This window comes from Nerophis ophidion, linkage group LG12, assembly GCF_033978795.1.
Source record: "Nerophis ophidion isolate RoL-2023_Sa linkage group LG12, RoL_Noph_v1.0, whole genome shotgun sequence".
NCBI lineage: Eukaryota > Metazoa > Chordata > Actinopteri > Syngnathiformes > Syngnathidae > Nerophis > Nerophis ophidion.
In genome coordinates this window covers 28382853-28401384 of record NC_084622.1, presented here as the reverse complement: position 1 = coordinate 28401384, position 18532 = coordinate 28382853, and the positions used below count along the sequence as shown (strand labels likewise).

Below are 18532 nucleotides of genomic sequence, written 5' to 3'. Positions count from 1 at the left end.
TGCATGTTCTCCCCATGACTGCGTGGGTTCTCTCCGGGTACTCCGGCTTCCTCCCACTTCCAAAGACATGCACCTGGGGATAGGTTGATTGGCAACACTAAATTGGCCCTAGAGTGTGAATGTGCGTGTGAATGTTGTCTGTATATATGTGTTGGCCCTGCGATGAGGTGGCGACTTGTCCAGGGTGTAACCTGCCTTCCGCCCGATTGTAGCTGAGATAGGTACCAGCGGCCCCAAGGGAATAAGCGGTAGGAAATGGATGGATGGATGGATGGATGAATGGATATATATATATATATATATATATATATATATATATATATATATATATATATATATATATATATATATGTATATATATATATATATATATATATATATATATATATGTATATATATATATATATATATGTATATGTATATATATATATATATATATATATATATATATATATATATATATATATATTTATATACATACACACACACGCATATTTACACACACACATATATATATACACACACGCACACACATATATATTTATAAATATATATATATATATACAGTATATATCTATATATATAATATATATACACTGTATATATATATATATATATATGTATATATATATATATATATATATATACATGCATATATATATATTTATGTACAAACCCTATTTCCATATGAGTTGGAAAATTGTGTTAGATGTAAATATAAACGGAATACAATGATTTGCAAATCATTTTCAACCCATATTCAGTTGAATATGCTACAAAGATAACATATTTGATGTTCAAACTGATAAACATTTTTTTTTGCAAATAATCATTAACTTTAGAATTTGATGCCCGCAACACATGAGAAAGAAGTTGGGAAAGGTGGCAATGAATACTGGTAAAGTTGTAACACTTATTTGGAACATCCTACAGGTGTGCAGTCTAACTGGGAACATGTGGGTGCCATGATTGGGTATAAAAACAGCTTACCGAAAAATGACCACAACTGCGTGAGCAAATAGTCAAACAGTTTAAGGACAACGTTTCTCAAAGTGCAATTGCAAGAAATTTAGGGATTTCAACATCCATGGTCCATAATATCATCAAAAGGTTCAGAGAATCTGGAGAAGTCACTCCACGTAAGCGGCATGGCCGGAAACCAACATTGAATGACCGTGACCTTCTATTCCTCAGACGGCACTGTATCAAAAACCGACATCAATCTCTAAAGGATATCACCACATGGGCTCAGGAAACACTTTAGAAAACCACTGTTACTAAATACAGTTTGTCTCTACATCTGTAAGTGCAAGTAAAGCTCTACTATCTATGCAAAGCGAAAGCCATTTATCAACAGCATCCAGAAACGCCGCCGGCTTCTCTGGGCCCGAGATCATCTAATTTGGACTGATGCACAGTGGAAAAGTGTTTTGTGGACTGACGAGTCCATATTTCAAATTGTTTTTGGAAATATTCAACATCGTGTCATCTGGACCAAAGGGAAAGCGAACCATCCAGACTGTTATCGACGCAAAGTTCAAAAGCCAGCATCTGAGATGGTATGGGGGTGCATTAGTGCCCAAGGCATGGGTAACTTACACATCTGTGAAGGCACCATTAATGCTGAAAGGTCCATACAGGTTTTGGAACAACATATGCTGCCATCTAAGCGCCGTCTTTTTCATGGACGCCCCTGCTTATTACAGCAAGACAGTGCCAAGCCACATTCAGCACGTGTTACAACAGCGTGGCTTCGTAAAAAAAGGGGTGCGGGTACTTTCTTGGCCCGCCTGCAGTCCAGACCCGTCTCCAATCGAAAATGTGTGGCGCATTATGAAGCGTAAAATACGACAGCGGAGACCCCGGACTGTTGAACGACTGAAGCTCTACATAAAACAAGAATGGGAAAGAATTCCACTTTCAAAGCTTCAACAATTAGTTTCCTCAGTATGTATATGTATATATATATATATATATATATATATATATATATATATATATATATAGGGGTTAGTGCATGTGCCTCACAATACGAAAGTCCTGAGTTGTCCTGGGTTCAATACCGGGCTCGGGATCTTACTGTGTGGAGTTTGCATGTTCTCCCCGTGACTGCGTGGGTTCTCTCCGGGTGCTCCGGCTTCCTACCACCTGGGGATAGGTTGATTGGCAACACTAAATTGACCCTAGTTTGTGAATTTAGTGTACATGAAATGAAACACAGAGGCTATTTCATCCCTTACAAGCCTGTTTCAGAAAGGCAAACCTCCTGAAGGGAAACCTGTGAAACAGGCTTGTAGGGATGAAATGTTACGCTGCAAAGCACACACTTTTTTTTTGCTGTAAAAGTATTTTTTTTTACAACTGCTCCCAGACACATTTTTTTCTCTCAATGTGGCCTGCTGCGTCAAAACAATGGCACAGACCTGGTCAAGAGGGCTCTCATAAAGTTGAAAAATGTATTTAGAAAGTCATAAATAGGTTTTTAATGTTCTAGCTACGAAAATATCCACTCATCGTGGCCATGTCTGGAACTAATCGACAGCAATAAATGAGGGACGAATGTAATGCCTTCTACTGCCCCGTTCTTGTCAAAGTGCACATTATTAATAGCAAAAAACGACACAAATGTGATCCACCCTGACATTTCTGCCATTAACAATGATGTTTTAGTTTTTAAATTGCAACGGTTACGTTCACTGCCATACATGGGGTGTCGCTTATAAATGATTCCTTCTTTTGCGCACACTAGTGGGGAATAATATTAAAAAACACCTTTTAATATTATTCATCACTCCAGTACAGCTTCTACAACCCCAGTGATAAGTACAAATATTAATTATGACTTTCTGACGGTGTCAACAAGCACAGAAAATCAAAGTGTCATACTCTAAAAGGAGAATTGAAAGCTGAGCTGACTTATTGGCCTGTGTTACATTACATATAAAGGTGTCTAATAGCCGACGTGTGTGCGTGCGTGTGTCTGTATGTGTGCACATGTGTATAAATCAGGGGTCGGCAACCTTTACCACTCAAAGAGCCATTTTGACCCGTTCCACAAAATATAGAAGGCAACGGGAGCCGCAACCATACTCGCGAATATCTGCTGGTGGTCACCCAGATAACAACAATGAGGGCATGCTATGAAGCCATCGCCTTAGACACCATCTACAACATGTACACATTACTTGCCAGTCCAGCAACATGTTGTATGTGGCTTCCGCAGATACACGTACACGACTGCAAGGCATACTGGGTGATACAGGTTACACTGAAGGTTGTGATATAAACAACTTTAACACTCTTACTAATATGCACCACATTGTGAACCCACACCAAACAGGAATGACAAACACATTTCGGGAGAACATCCTCACAGTAACACAACATAAACGCAACGCAACAAATACCCAGAATCCTTTGCACCCATGAGTTTTCCTGACTATATTATACACCCTGTTAGTACCAATACCCCCCCGCCCCTATCCCCCCTCCATGCGTCCGTTGAGGTGGGCGGGGTTGGTATAGCCCTGTGATCCCTCTCCCAGCCTTTAAATTGTTAAAAATCAGCAAGCTATTACTAAATTTTGATACATATTTCTAATTTAAGTGGTTTTAAAGGCTTATTACGCTTAAGTGGCCTAGTGGTCAGAGTGTCCGCTCCGAGATCGGTAGGTTGTGAGTTAAAACCCCGGCCGAGTCATACTAAAAGACTACAAAAATGGTACCCATTACCTCCATGCTTGACACTTACCATCAAGTGTTGGAATTGGGGGTTAATCACCAAAAATGACTCGCGGACACGGCCACCGCTGCTGCTCACTGCTCCCCTCACCTCCCAGGGGGTGAACAAGGGTGATGGGTCAAATGCAGAGTATAATTTTGCCAATCATGGGTACTTGAACTTTTATTTTTAAAGTGGAAAGAATGATGAGTAATTAAACAAATGTACAGTGGGGCAAAAAAGTATTTAGTCAGCCACCGATTGTGCAAGTTCTCCTACTTAAAATCATGAAAGAGGTCTGTAATTTTCATCATAGGTACACTTCAACTGTGAGAGACAGAATGTGAAAAAAAATCCAGGAATTCACATTGTAGGAATTTTAAAGAATTTATTTGTAAATTATGGTGGAAAATAAGTATTTGGTCAACCATTCAAACTGATGGAAGGAGGTTTTGGCTCAAAATCTCACGATACATGGCCCCATTCATTCTTTCCTTAACATGGATCAATCGTCATGTCCCCTTAGCAGAAAAACAGCCCCAAAGCATGATGTTTCCACCCCCATGCTTCACAGTAGGTGTGGTGTTCTTTGGATGCAACTCAGTATTCTTCTTCCTCCAAACACGACGAGTTGAGTTTGTACCAAAATGGATACATGGATGATACAGCAGAGGATTGGGAAAATGGCATGGGGTCAGATGAAACCAAAATAGAACTTTTTGGTATAAACTCAACTCGTCGTGTGAGTTGTTGTGTTGCACAATCGGTGGCTGACTAAATACTTTTTTGCCCCACTGTATTATATACTGTAAATGACTAAAGATTGAGTGATTCTGAATCACCTCTTAATGCTTGAAAACCAATGTAGTAGTTCCACACTAGATAAGTGAGCATAACTTTTAGACAGCACTCAGAAGATCCAGAAGTTAAATGGAATGACGTGAAGGGTGTTGGGCTTATGGAGAAACGTTCTCCATCCTTTTATGAGAAACCGTGATGTTGATGATAGTGTCGTTCTTCACAGAAGAGGTGCATTAAAAGCATCCTCTTCCATCAAATCACGTGGCTAACACGGTCGGACCGTCCACAAAAATAAACTCCACTTACACGTCAATGCTGGTGAGGCCGCAGCTTAACAAAAATGTAATAACATTAATGCCTGTCAAGGGTGTTTTCACGGTCAGTGTGGCTACAAAAGGACACACGTATTTTTGACATATTGTTAAATTGAAGATGAGAGCCACCGGTGACTGGCCAAGAGAGTGCGCAGGGGCCAATAACCATAATGGAGGTCCAGCAATAGAAGCAGGCCACAGTAACCAAAACCATTATATTAAAACAATGTGGCTCCTGACAAATTCATGAGACCTAGCTCTATCTTTATAATGAGAACACTGCATTCTTTCACCTCCAGTGAGTGACTTCTGTCTGTGACCTTCTCGACATATTCTGCTGCATTGATAATTTACATTCTGCATCCCGAGAGATTCCGCAACAAGCACTGTAACTCATTCTCATAGCACTGACGTCCGTGGGATTCCCGAGTGTTGTGCACGAGAATGGAGCCAGTTAAGCCTGTGAGCACAAAGACCAAGGGGCCCTTTGTTAATACAGATGATTTTCTCCGCAGTGCTCTGATATGAAAACAGTGACACTGAGATGGTCTGATAAAAACTCCCTGAAGAACATTTCAGAAATACTGCATGCTTTTGACCTTGTTCTGATGAGCATCTATTGAACAAAACATTTGATTTATGATGAATTGTTGACCATGACTTTTACCTAAATATGTCCGATAATATCGGACTGCCGATATAAACGGCCGATAAATGCTTTAAAATGTAATATCGTAAATTATCGGTATCGGTTTCAAAAAGTTGAATGTATGATATTTTAAAACGCTGCTGTAAGGAGTGGTACACGGACGTATGGAGAAGTACAGAGTGCCAATAAACCTTAAAGGCACTGCCTTTGCATGCCGGCCCAATCACATAATATCTACGGCTATTCACACACACACAAGTAAATGCAAGGCATACTTGATCAACAGCCATACAGGTCACACTGAGGATGGCCGTATAAACAACTTTAACACTGTTACGAATATGCGCCACACTGTGAACCCACACCAAACAAGAATGACAAACACATTTCGGGAGGACATCCGCACCATAACACAACATAAACACAACAGAACAAATACCCAGAATCCCTTGCAGCACTAACTCTTCCGGGATGCTACAATATATACCACCCCCCACCCCCAACCAACCCGTATCACCTCAACTTCCTCATGCTCTCTCTGGGAGAGCATGTCCCAAATTCCAAACTGCTGTTTTGAGGCATGTTAAATAAAAATGCACTTTGTGACATTCATGATAAATATGGCAGTGCCATGTTGGCATTTTTCTCCATAACTTGAGTTGATTTATTTTGGAAAACCTTGGGTTACATTATGCAATGCATCCAGCAGGGTATCACAACAAAATTATGCACAATAATGTGTTAATTCCATGACTGTATATATCGGAATCGGTAATTAAGAGTTGGACTGTGGAGAGGCGGAGCCGACGAGCCGTCAGCGGGACAGGGCAAATGTTTGTCCTGACCAAGATGGCGGCCAGGAGGCCTGTGGAGAGGCGGAGCCGACAGCGGGACAGGGCAAATGGTTGTCCTGACCAAGATGGCGGCCAGGAGGCGGGGCATGCAGCAGAGCGGAGAGGCGGGGCACGCCTGGAGCGACACTGCAGCCATCGGCTTCAGGTGCGTACACAACCCACCCGCGCTCAATCATTACATCTTCTGCTGCAGTATAAAAAGGGTGAGGGAGGAGCAATCGTGGCAGAAGTAGGAGAGGAACAACCCAACAACAACGACCACGAGAGCGACGAGATCGACCGAGAGAAAGATGAGCCCCCCCAGCAGACGCAGCCCCCGGAGACCGAAAGGTGTGCTGCGACGACCAGGAAGAGCCAACAAGCCAGAAATTGGCGCGACAGACTGGCAAGACATGATGTTTGTTGAAAGAATAAACACGAGTCAAACCTGCTACGATGCGTCTTGTATCCATTGGCACTGCACCCCACACAATGACGGCAGGAAACCCGTCACAGTGGCACACGACGTGAGGGAAAGGCCATCGTAAGCGGAGGGCGATGACGTCATCTGGGATTTCGTCGCCAGCTACACCAAGCTGCTTAAAGAGAAGCGTCAGGAGACCCAAATGCTGCAAGCGCTGGTGGATCGGATGGGGGGAAGCGGCGAGTGCACTCCCGAGGAAGGAGCCGAGGACACTGGGGAAGCCGGCGCCAAGACCGCACACTTGGAACGCGAAACTGAAAAGGAGGCAGTGTCATCGGCAGACAACCAGGGCGAACTTTCGGCCAAGAAGAAGAAGGACGAGTACCCCCCCTCCCCCCGAAGAAGACGCCGGTGAAGACGGGGCGAAGACCCTCCACCTCGAAGGCGGAGCTGGGCATGCGGCAGTGGCATCCGCAGGCCACCAAGGCGAGCTGTTGGCCAAAAAGAGGGAGGACGAGGGCGCCTGGCCAGAGAGTAAGAACGGCAATGCAAAGGAGGCGCCACCGGCTGACAACAAAAAGGCAGCAGAGAAAGTACATGCTCCATAAGAAGTACCTGGAGAAATTCAGGAAAATGATGGAGAGGAAGAAAAAAATTATGAAGCTAAAGAAAAAGCACTTACAGATGAAGAAAAAGAGTACAATAAAGAAGTTAAAGATGAAGAAAAAGTTAAATAATCTCAAGAATATGAGAAAGAGGAGAAAATACTTGAAGAAATTCAGGGAAGCGCTGAAGAAGAATCGAATGATGGAAAAGCTCAAGAAATGGATAAAGGAGAAGAAGCCCTGGAAGTTAAAGGGGAAGATAAAGATGAAGAAAAAGGCAAAGGAACTCAAGAAAATGAGAAAGAAGAAATGTCTGAAGGAATACAAGGAAATGATGAGGACAAGGAAAAGGTCAAAGAGACTCAAGAAATTGAGAAAGAAGAAATAATTGAAGAAATTCGGGAAGATGATGAAAATGATGAAGGTGAAGAAGAAGTTGAAGTAACTCAAGAAATTGAGAAAGAAGAAGAAATACTTGGAGAAATGCAAGAAAAGGAAGAAGAAATACTTGGAGAAATGCAAGAAAAGGACGATGTAGTCAAAGAGGACGAAGAAAAAGTTAAAGAAAAAGTGGAAGAAACTCAAGAAATTCAGAAAGAAGAAGAAATACTTGGAGAAATTCAAGAAAAGGACAAAGAAAAAGTCAAAGAGGACAAGGAAAAAGTCAAAGAAATTAAAATTCGAGAAGACAAAGAAAAAGACAAAGAAGGCGAAGAAGAAGACAAAACTGACAGCGGCACTCTCCCAGCGGACTGCAAAGGAAGTGAGGAGTTTGCAGACGCAACGGTTGCCATGACGACGGCCCAACCGCAACACCTGCGCCATGAAAGCTTCGGCATACGTGAAGTTGTGCAGGGTTCCTTCGGGCAATACGAGGAAGAAGACGCTGATGACGACCAACAGGAAGTCCTTTTGTCATCACAGAGGCAGGACCAGAAGACCACCAGGAAAGATGCGGGGAAGGACACGGCACAGGAAAATGGACACTCGCTTCTTCTCAGTGGAAACTGAAAGGAGAAGATGCCGAAGGAAGGCCAGGAGGAGAGAGCAGAAGAAGAGAAGACAGGTGGCTGCAGCAGTTTTTTTTTCCCGCTCCTTAAAAAAAACAAGGGGGGGGGGGGGGGTTAGCTGAACCGAACTGAAGCCCGGCTTGAGTTTGGCGATGGAGGCCTGTGGAGAGGCGGAGCAGACGAGCCGACAGCGGGACAGGGCAAATGGTTGTCCTGACCAAGATGGCGGCGGGGCATGCAGCAGAGCAGAGAGGCGGGGCACGCCTGGAGCGACATTGCAGCCAGCAGTGTCCGATGCGTTCACCACACACCCGCGCTCAATCATGACATCTTCTGCTGCAGCATAAAAAGGGTGAGGGAGGAGCAATCGTGGCAGAAGTAGGAGAGGAACAACCCGACAACAACGACCACAAGAGCGACGAGATCGACCGAGAGAAAGATGAGCCCCCGCGGCAGACGCAGCCCCCGGACACCGAAAGGTGTGCCGCGATGACCAGGGAGAGCCAGCAAGCCAGAAATTGGCGCGGCAGACTGGCAAGACATAATGTTTGTTAAAAGAATAAACACGAGTCAAACCTGTTACGATGCGTCTCGTATCAATCGGCACTGCACCCCACACGATGACGGCAGGAAACCCGTCAAAAAAGCAATTATCAGACAGCTTTACTTTTAACCACAATCAGTTTCAACCTCAACAACTCTAAGGCCATGTTTACACTAAGTCGTATGACCCCTTAAAACAGGGTATTTAAACATGCGGCCCGCGGGCCACTTGCGGTCCACCAGACGTTATTTTGCGGCCCGCACTTTGATATGACAATTTAATGTATGTGTGGCCCGCTAGTTTAATATGAACGGAACTTGACAGCGTCATACTTCCCAACGTTCCCAATTTTCACGGCAGTCCTTTTAATATCAGGGTACCCATTCTCTGGTAATTCCTGCCGATTTTTACCCAATCAACAATACTCAGGGGGTTCCGCAAAGGCACTGTTCTTAACGCCCTCTGAATCCTGTACAGACAGCGTGCAAACCTATTTGATTGTTACATTTGGCTGAGCAGTACACATGTGTGATGTTGCAAGACATATTTGGTCAACAGCTACACAAGTCACACCGAGGGTGGCCGTAAAAAAAACTTTAACACTGTTACAAATATGTGCCGGACTGTGAACCCACACCAAACAAGAATGACAAACACATTTTAGGAAAACATCCGCACTGTAATACAACATAAACTCAACAGAACAAATAACCATAATCCCCTGCAGCCCTGACTCTTCCAGGCTACAATACACACACCCACGCTACCACCAACCCCCATGCCCCCACCCTACCTACTTGCGTGGGATGAGGTTGTGCATATTGTAGCCCCGGAGAGTTTGGGCTGCAAGGTGTTCTGGGTATTTGTTCTCTTGTGTTTAAGTTGTGTTAGGGCGCAGATGTTCTCCCAAAACGTGTTTGTCATTCTTGTTTGGTGTGGGTTCAAAGTGTGGCGCATATTTGAAACAGTGTTAAAGTCGTTTATACGGCCGCCCTCAGTGTGACCTGTATGGCTGTTGAGTAAGTACGTCTTGCAGTCACTAACGTTGTGCTGCACAAGTCTCACACAACATGATTTAGAGTTGTTACTTTAGTTGTGTTATGTGCGCAATGACGAGTTGTAGAGCACTAGTTCTCTTATTGATGGTACGCTATGTGAAGGTATGCCAAGGCCTAAGTGAGATTTATCAAAAACATTCTAAAAAAAATAGCAGTCAGTCATAAATACTTAACCAATATATTTATTAGATAACACTTCAACAAAATATGAATGTAAGTTCACAAACTGTGAAAAGAAGTGCAACAATGCAATATTCAGTGTTGACAGCTAGATTTTTTGTGGACATGTTCCATCAATATTGATGTTAAAGATTTTTTTTTTTTTGTGAAGAAATGTCTAGAATTAAGTTCATGAATCCAGATGGATCTCTATTAAAATCCCCTAAGAGGGCACTTTAAGTTGATGATTACTTCTATGTGTAGAAATCTTTATTTATAATTGAACTACTTGTTCATTTTTCAACAAGTTTTTTTGTTATTTGTTTATCTTTTTTTACAAATAGTTCAAGAAAGACCACTACAAATGAGCAATATTTTGCACTGTTATACAATTGGACGGCGTGGCGCAGTGGCCGTGCGCAACCCGAGGGTCCCTGGTTCAAATCCCACCTAGTACCAACCTCGTCACGTCCGTTGTGTCCTGAGCAAGACACTTCACCCTTGCTCCTGATGGGTGCTGGTTGGCGCCTTGCATGGCAGCTCCCTCCATCAGTGTGTGAATGTGTGTGTGAATGGGTAAATGTGGAAGTAGTGTCAAAGCGCTTTGAGTACCTTGAAGGTAGAAAAGCGCTATACAAGTACAACCCATTTATTTAATAAATCAGAAACTGATGACAGAGTGCTGCATTTTACTTCTTTATCTCTTTTTTTCCAACCAAAATGCTTTGTTCTGATTAGGGGGTACTTTAATAAAAAAAATGTTCACAGGGGGTCCATCACTGAAAAAAAGGTTGAGAACCACTGTTGTAGAGGACGTTAAAGGCAGTGCAGTCACGGCAGCCCTTAATAATGTCGGCCGGGTGAAAATTGGGACTCATTCGGGAAAATGGTTGCACCGGTAGATTGTCGGGAGGTGCACTGAAATTCAGGAGTCTCCCGGAAAAATCGTGAGGGTTGGTTTGGGAAAGCCATTCATAGAAGGTGAATTCATTAAAAAGTGCATGTTAGATTTTTTAAGAAATCTTTTCTTGCGGCCCAGCCTCACCCAGTTTCTGCATCCAGTGGCCCCTATGTAAATTAAGTTTGAGACCCCTGCCTTAAACAAATAATTATTTAGCCTGTTTCAGCCACACTAAACCATCGTTTAAGGTCCCCCTCCTCGGACATATTTTTAATTGGGTAAGTCAGCCGTGTAATTTTTAAATCTCCGGCACTTAGTTTTGTATGGACTCATTGATTCTTTACAAAGTGAGTTCAGAGAGGAAATGCCGCCAGAAAGACCTCGCCCACACAGGAAGTGACGCCAGAAAGAACACGCCATACCCAGCTTCATAATAAAACTCGGAGCTAACCACTGGAAATATGAAGGCGAGTCATCCAGACATTACCGTGTTTCTCCTTCTTCTACATGTACAGACGCTTGAAGAAATCACACATGAAAACCTTAAGAGAAAGCGATTGAAGCTATTTGGGAAAAAACATTTCTCAGATGACAAGAGAATGTCCGGCCGGGTTAGCTGTGATGCTCCTTTGCGAAAAACTTTGACCATTTGTTGAAGGAGAGACAACAAGAATGCGAGCTCCTGTGGATGTGATAAAAAAGATAGCGTGTGCTTTGTATTACCTGGTTGTCGAGGAAAACAGCGAATGCATTTGGACTGGCAAAGCAAACTATCAGTTATTGTCCGTCATATATGTCGTAGACTCAACGTCTCAGCCCAGAGTATATAAAGTCACCAAAAATGAATGTACAATGAAGGTGAAGGAAGAAGAGTGAGTTGTTGTGTCCTGACCAGATATCTAGATCCCTAGATTGATTAATGTAAAATGTTCCTTATCATATTGTTTACGTGTCTAATAAAGATTTGATTAATTTATGATGGCTCAGGTGTGTTTCACTACAATAGAGCCCCACAGCACACTGGATTCCAGTTAATTGAAATACCACAACACTGGATATTGTTCAGATAAGTTGAATTTAAGAACTTGCACACAAAGCAACACTGGAGGTGACTATGACGCACGCATTTTCCGCGCCTGCGTACTGGGTTGCGTTGCGCCAGCGGGCGGAGAGGGGCAGGGGTCTTAAATGGTGACATTTTTGTGTGTGGACACGGATAAGGTTAGATGCGTTCAACCCCTTAAACGAATAATTGTTTAGACTAAGCCCCGTTTCAGCCACACCCAAACATCGTTTAAGGTCCCCTTCCTCGGACACATTTTTACCTGGGTAAGTATGCCATGTATTTCTTGAATCTCCGGCACTAGCTTTGTATGGACTCATTGATCGTTTGCAAAGTGAGTTTGGACAGGAAGTGACGCCAAAAAGACCGCACCCACACAGGAAGTGATGCCAGAAAGAACGCGCCATAACCAGTTTAATAACAACCGAAGCTAAAAAGATGGAGGATAATCATCCAGACATACCCGTGTTCCTCCTTCTTCTACAGTACATGTACGGACGCTTGTAGAATTCACACATGAATACCTTAAGTGAAGGAAACGCGCGATTGCAGCTATTTCGGATACAAAACGTCTCAGACGGCAAGAGAACTTTCGCAGTTGTGAGTCTATTTAGCGAAAAACGTGGTCCCTTCCTCCCGTGGATGTGATACAGGCAGTGTGTGGCTACAAATATCGCTTTATGATGTGACTGTGAAATGGCCAGGCAATGTGAGTGATGCCCGCATCTTCGCTAACTCCGCCATTAGCGCGCAGCTTAGTGATGGAACCATCCCCTCGTGTCCCAAAAAATTGCTGGAAGATGAAAATCTGCTCCCTGTTTTCCTTTTGGGTGACCCAGCTTATCCCCTGACGCCAAATCTCCCGAAAAAATACCCCAAGGAAGGAGTCAACCCACAACAATGGTTTTATATATATATATATATATATACAAATATATAGATCCGGATATTAATTGTTGTAAAATGTTCTTTATCGCATTGTCTACTTTCTCATGTCTAATAAAGATTTGATTCATGTATGATGTCTCAGGTGTGATTCACTACAAAAGGGCCCTACAGCACACTGGATTGCAGTAAATTGAAATACCACAACACTGGATATTGTTCAAAGGAGATACATTTTAATTAAAAAACTTGCACACAAAACACAGCAAAAAAAATGCAAAGCACACTATTTACAATATAGCTCTTTTAAATAACTTCACAGTGAATTAAAGTCATCTAAGGGAGAGATTCTTTTTTTGCGCATGCGTACTAGGTCACGTTGCGCCGGCGGACGCAGGGGGTCTTGGACACGGATAAGGTTAGGTGTGATTTACCCTGGATAACCTTATTCGGCTTAGTGTAAACGGAGCCTAAAACTAATTTGACTAAGGCCCCTTCTACACTAAGATAAGGTAATCCAGGGTAAATCCTACTTAACCTTATCCTAAAACCTTAATTCTAGCCTCATTTAGCCATTCCTTTACCACTTTTTGATGTGTGTTTGTCTTGTTGGAACACCCAACAGAGCCCAAGACCTAACCTCCGGGCTGAGGATTTTGGGTTGTCCTGAAGAATTTGGAAGTAGTCCTCCTTTTTCATTGTCCCATTTACTCTATGTAAAGCACCAGTTCCATTGGCCGCAAAAGAGGCCAAGAGCAAAATACTACCACCACCATGCTTAACGGAAGGTTAAGCATGGTGTTCCTGGGATTAAAGGCTTCACTTTTTCTCCTCCAAACATATTGCTGGGTATTGTGGCCAAACAGCTCAATTTTTGTTTCATCTGATATCACGTGGACAAAGATAACACATTTTGGAGGAAAGTTCTGTGGTCAGATGAAACAAAAATGTTGCTGTTTGGCCACAATACCCAGCAATATGTTTGGAGCAGAACTTGTGGACAATGCTGAAGAAACAAGTCCATGTCAAAAAACCCAAACATTTAGCTGAACTGCACCAATTATGTCAAGAGGAGTGGTCAAAAATTCCACCAGAAGCTTGCCAGAAGCTTGTGGATGGCTACCAAAAGCGCCTTATTGCAGTGAAACTTGCCAAGGGACATGTAACCAAATATTAACATTGCTGTACGTATACTTTTGACCCAGCAGATTTGGTCACATTTTCAGTAGACCCATAATAAATTCATAAAAGAACCAAACTTCATGAATGTTTTTTTGTGACAAACAAGTATATGTTCCAATCACTCTATCACAAAAAAATACGATTTTTAGAAATTATTGGCAACTCAAGACAGTCATGACATTATGTTCTTTACAAGTGTAGGTAAACTTTTGACCCCGACTGTAAGTGTGTCCACCTCGCTTTGATGACAAAACATAGCCAAAATTGAAAGCCCTGCAAAAAGAGGCATCCAAATATGCATGCAAGCTGATTGATTGATCGATTGAAACTTTTATTAGTAGATTGCACAGTACAGTACATATTCCGTACAATTGACCACTAAATGGTTACACCCAAATTAATCTTTCAATTTCTTTAAGTTGGGGTCCACGTTAATCAATTCACTGTAAAACCTTATGATTTGATGCGTTGGCATTGTTTAACACGAGTATCCAACATTGAAACAAAATGTAAAAGTAAAAGAAGACAAAATTCATCATGAATAGTGATTTAGATTTTTTTCCATAATCGCCCAGCTGTATTTATTACAAATCACATTTAAGTCCCCAACAATTACTTGTGGACAAATCTATAGACAACATCCATAACACAATAATTCATACGAAGAGGCATCCCCTCAAATAAACGCCTAACAGATAAATGAATAAACACAGCTCGAAAACTGTTCAGGAAAGAAGTTATCTCAATAATGAAGCTCCGTTATTGACTGGCTACCAGCCCAGGGAATACTCAGCCTATTGCCCAAACTCAACAATCAATGTTCCATGTTATTGCTGAGCTGCTGGTTTTCCATCTCCTATTCAGTACAAAGTCATATTGTGGCAATTACTGTACATCTTTTAGTACCTGCAGCAATGCAGCAATGACATGCCTAATGGCGGCTTGGGATGAGAATAGGAGCCAGAAATGTCATTCTGTAACAAAATCGACTGAATTGGCACGGAATGATTAAGGTCTGCTTGTTTGAAAAAGAAGACTGTGCTTACTTTCTTTCCATGCAACTCCCACTCAATAAACACACCAAATAGTCTCAGAGGGCTGCAGTGAAATCTGCTCCAGGTGGTCAAATATTCTGCAAGGCTCTGCATGTCTGAGATGACACATCAGAGACAAACAGAGTTAATGGACCTGCAGCAGAGAGGCTCGGTGATCCCAGAAGGATTCTCAAAGTTAAAATAGAGCCACAAATTGGACTGGGTTGGTGTTGTGTGAAATTGACATCATGGAAATTATAGAACTTGTGTACATAACAAAAAAGCTGGCCTAATACGGAGGTTTTAAACATAAATAAAGCTGTTGCCTGTTGTACAAACATGTGAACACTGCTGTCCTGAAGACATTGTGTCATATACGCACAAGGAAATCCTGTGCTTAATCACGGTGTGGGCCGCATAAATGAATCCTGTGTGCGCTTACACCGAGATAATGAGTCCACATTGGAAGGAAAAAAGCTGAAAGGCGGGGATTCTTAAATTAAAAAAAAAAGATATCAAGAGATTAGTAGGATGTGAGTTGATGTGGGAATAAACACCACGAAACCAGTAGGACACACGGGTGGGATTAAAAAAAACAAAACTATCCACACATCCGAGGACAGGCTGGACGAAGGTCGTGATCCGGGATTTGGATTTTCTCTGGCCAGCCTGCGCATGTCAGTCTTGTGACGCGAGATTTAAAGGATTAATTTTTAGGCGGAGGAATGACAATGTGTGTAGAAAATAACAACGGTGCATTTTAACGGAAGCATTTTTGTGTGAAGATGAGTTGTCTTTGTATGTGCTTTTTATTATTTTGTCTGCCATAAAATAACGGGCCAAATTCACAACATAATTTTTTAACTGTTTTTGTGGGATTTGTCTAATTACGGAGTGTTACACATCGCAGTTAAGGCTGCCCTCAGTGACAGTAAATATACATGAATATAAATGAATAAGTATTTGCCTCATGACATGACTAGACAATTGCCTGTAGATTTTTATTGAAAATACGGTACCACTGTTTTTACGAGAAAAATCAGTCACCGGTGCCAGTTTATTTTCATAAAATCTACAGTTGTTGTTTTGACACTGTGAAAATGGAAAAAATGATACCACAAATATTTTTGCAGTAAAAGTCTGGCAACTGAGTTGCCAGACACTTTTACAGTGTATAATTTGATGGAAAGCTTGCTTTAGAGTCATAAATAAAGCAGATATTTAAGTGTTTATTTTTATTTTAACAAAACAATTGGAATGTATGACAATATAATATATGTTGCAATATTAGATAATACTGAAGTTAAAAATAAGTACGCCATTTCGATGAGGACATTATTTTTTTCTGTCAATATGGAAAAATCAATATATATACAGTTGTGGTCAAAAGTTTACATACACTTATAAAGAACATAATGTCATGGCTGTCGTGAGTTTCCAATTGTTTGTACAACTGTTATTTTTTTATGATAGAGTGATTGGAGCACATACCATTTAGTGGTCAATTGTACGGAATATGTACTGTACTGTGCAATCTACTAATGAAAATTTCAATCAATCAATCAATCAATCAGCTTGCATGCATTTTCGGATGCCTCTTTTTGCAGGGCTTTCAATTTTGGCTTTGTTTTGTCATTAAAGCGAGGTGGACACACTTACAGTCGGGGTCAAAAGTGTACCTACACTTGTAAAGAACATAATGTCATGACTGTCTTGAGTTGCCAATAATTTCTACAAATCGTATTTGTTTGTGATGGAGTGATTTGGAACGTATACTTGTTGGTCACAAAAAACATTCATGAAGTTTGGTTCTTTTATGAATTTATTATGGGTCTACTGAAAATGTGACCTAATCTGCTGGGTCAAAAGTATACATACAGCAATGTTAATATTTGGTTACATGTCCCTTGGCAGGTTTCACGGCAATAGGGCGCTTTTGGTAGCCATCTACAAGCAAGTATTGTGGCCGAACAGCAACATTTTTGTTTCATCTGACCACAGAACTTTCCTCCAGAAGGTCTTATCTTTGTCCATATGATGTCAGATGAAACAAAAATTGAGCTGTTTGGCAACAATACCCAGCAATATGTTTGGGGAGAAAAAGGCGAGGCCTTTAATCCCAGGAACACCATTCCCACTGTCAAGCATGGTGGCGGTAGTATTATGCTCTGGGCCTGTTTTGCTGCCAATGGAACTGGTGCTTTACAGAGAGTAAATGGGACAATGAAAAAGGAGGATTACCTCCAAATTCTTCAGTACAACCTAAAATCATCAGCCTGGAGGTTGGGTCTTGGGCGCAGTTGGGTGTTCCAACAAAGCAATGACCCCGAACACATGTCGAAAGGGGTAAAGGAATGGCTAAATCAACCTAGAATTAAGGTTTTAGAATGGTCTTCCCAAAGTCCTGACTTAAACATGTGGACAATGCTGAAGAAACAAGTCCATGTCAGAAAACCAACAAATGTAGCTTAACTGCACCAATTTTGTAAAGAGGAGTGGTGAAAAATTCAACCAGAAACTTGCCATAAGCTTGTGGATTGCTACTATAAGCGCTTTATTGCAGTGAACCTTGCCAAATATTAACATTGCTGTACATATACTTTTGACCCAGCAGATTTGGTCACATTTTCAGAAGACCCATAATGAATTCATTAAAAAAACAAATTTCATGAATGTTTTTTGTGACAAACAAGTATGTGCTCCAATCACTCTATCACAAAAAAAAAGAGTTGGCCAAATTACTGGAAACTGAAGACAGCCATGACATTATGTTCTTTGCAAGTGTATGTAAACCTTTGACCCTGACTTAATATATATGTATATATATATTATTATTTTTCTAAAGATACTTTATTGACGTGTAAAATTTTCAGGCTTTCGTGGGCCGTATGAAATTATATGGTGGATCACTGAGCTTTGAGTTAGACACTTGTGATTTCATTTATGGTCAGAGTGCAAGCATTCAGAAATAAACCAGCAAACAACACAATGTTAGAAATAAATAAAACTGCCAAGAGGGCTAAAAACAAGTTTCCTTTTTGTGCTGTGACTGTAAGAGGCATTAGGCATTAAGATATTATGAAGCAAAGAGAATTCAGGTCAGTGGGATGATTCCCATCATGTCTCTGTATCCATACCTTAAATTATTCATGATCTCAAACCATTTGAAGAGTCTCAGTTTTCAACAAAGGAACAGCCATCGCCCACATTAGACGGACAGCCTTTGCCCGTGTGCATTTTCCTCACCAAAAAAAGACTCTGGGATCTTTCAATCATGACTGCCTTTCTGCCTAATCCTACAAAAACTGCAAATTCTGAGATTGTTCATCTTGAAGCTACATCATTGGCC

General features: G+C 41.6%; 1 protein-coding gene across 1 annotated transcript in view; it reads right to left on the bottom strand.

Annotated features, from left to right (window-relative positions):
• The window catches only part of ano3 (anoctamin 3), a 165337-nt gene that overhangs the window by 82780 nt on the left and 64025 nt on the right, over positions 1 to 18532 (bottom strand). The gene's annotated exons all lie outside the window — the stretch shown is intronic.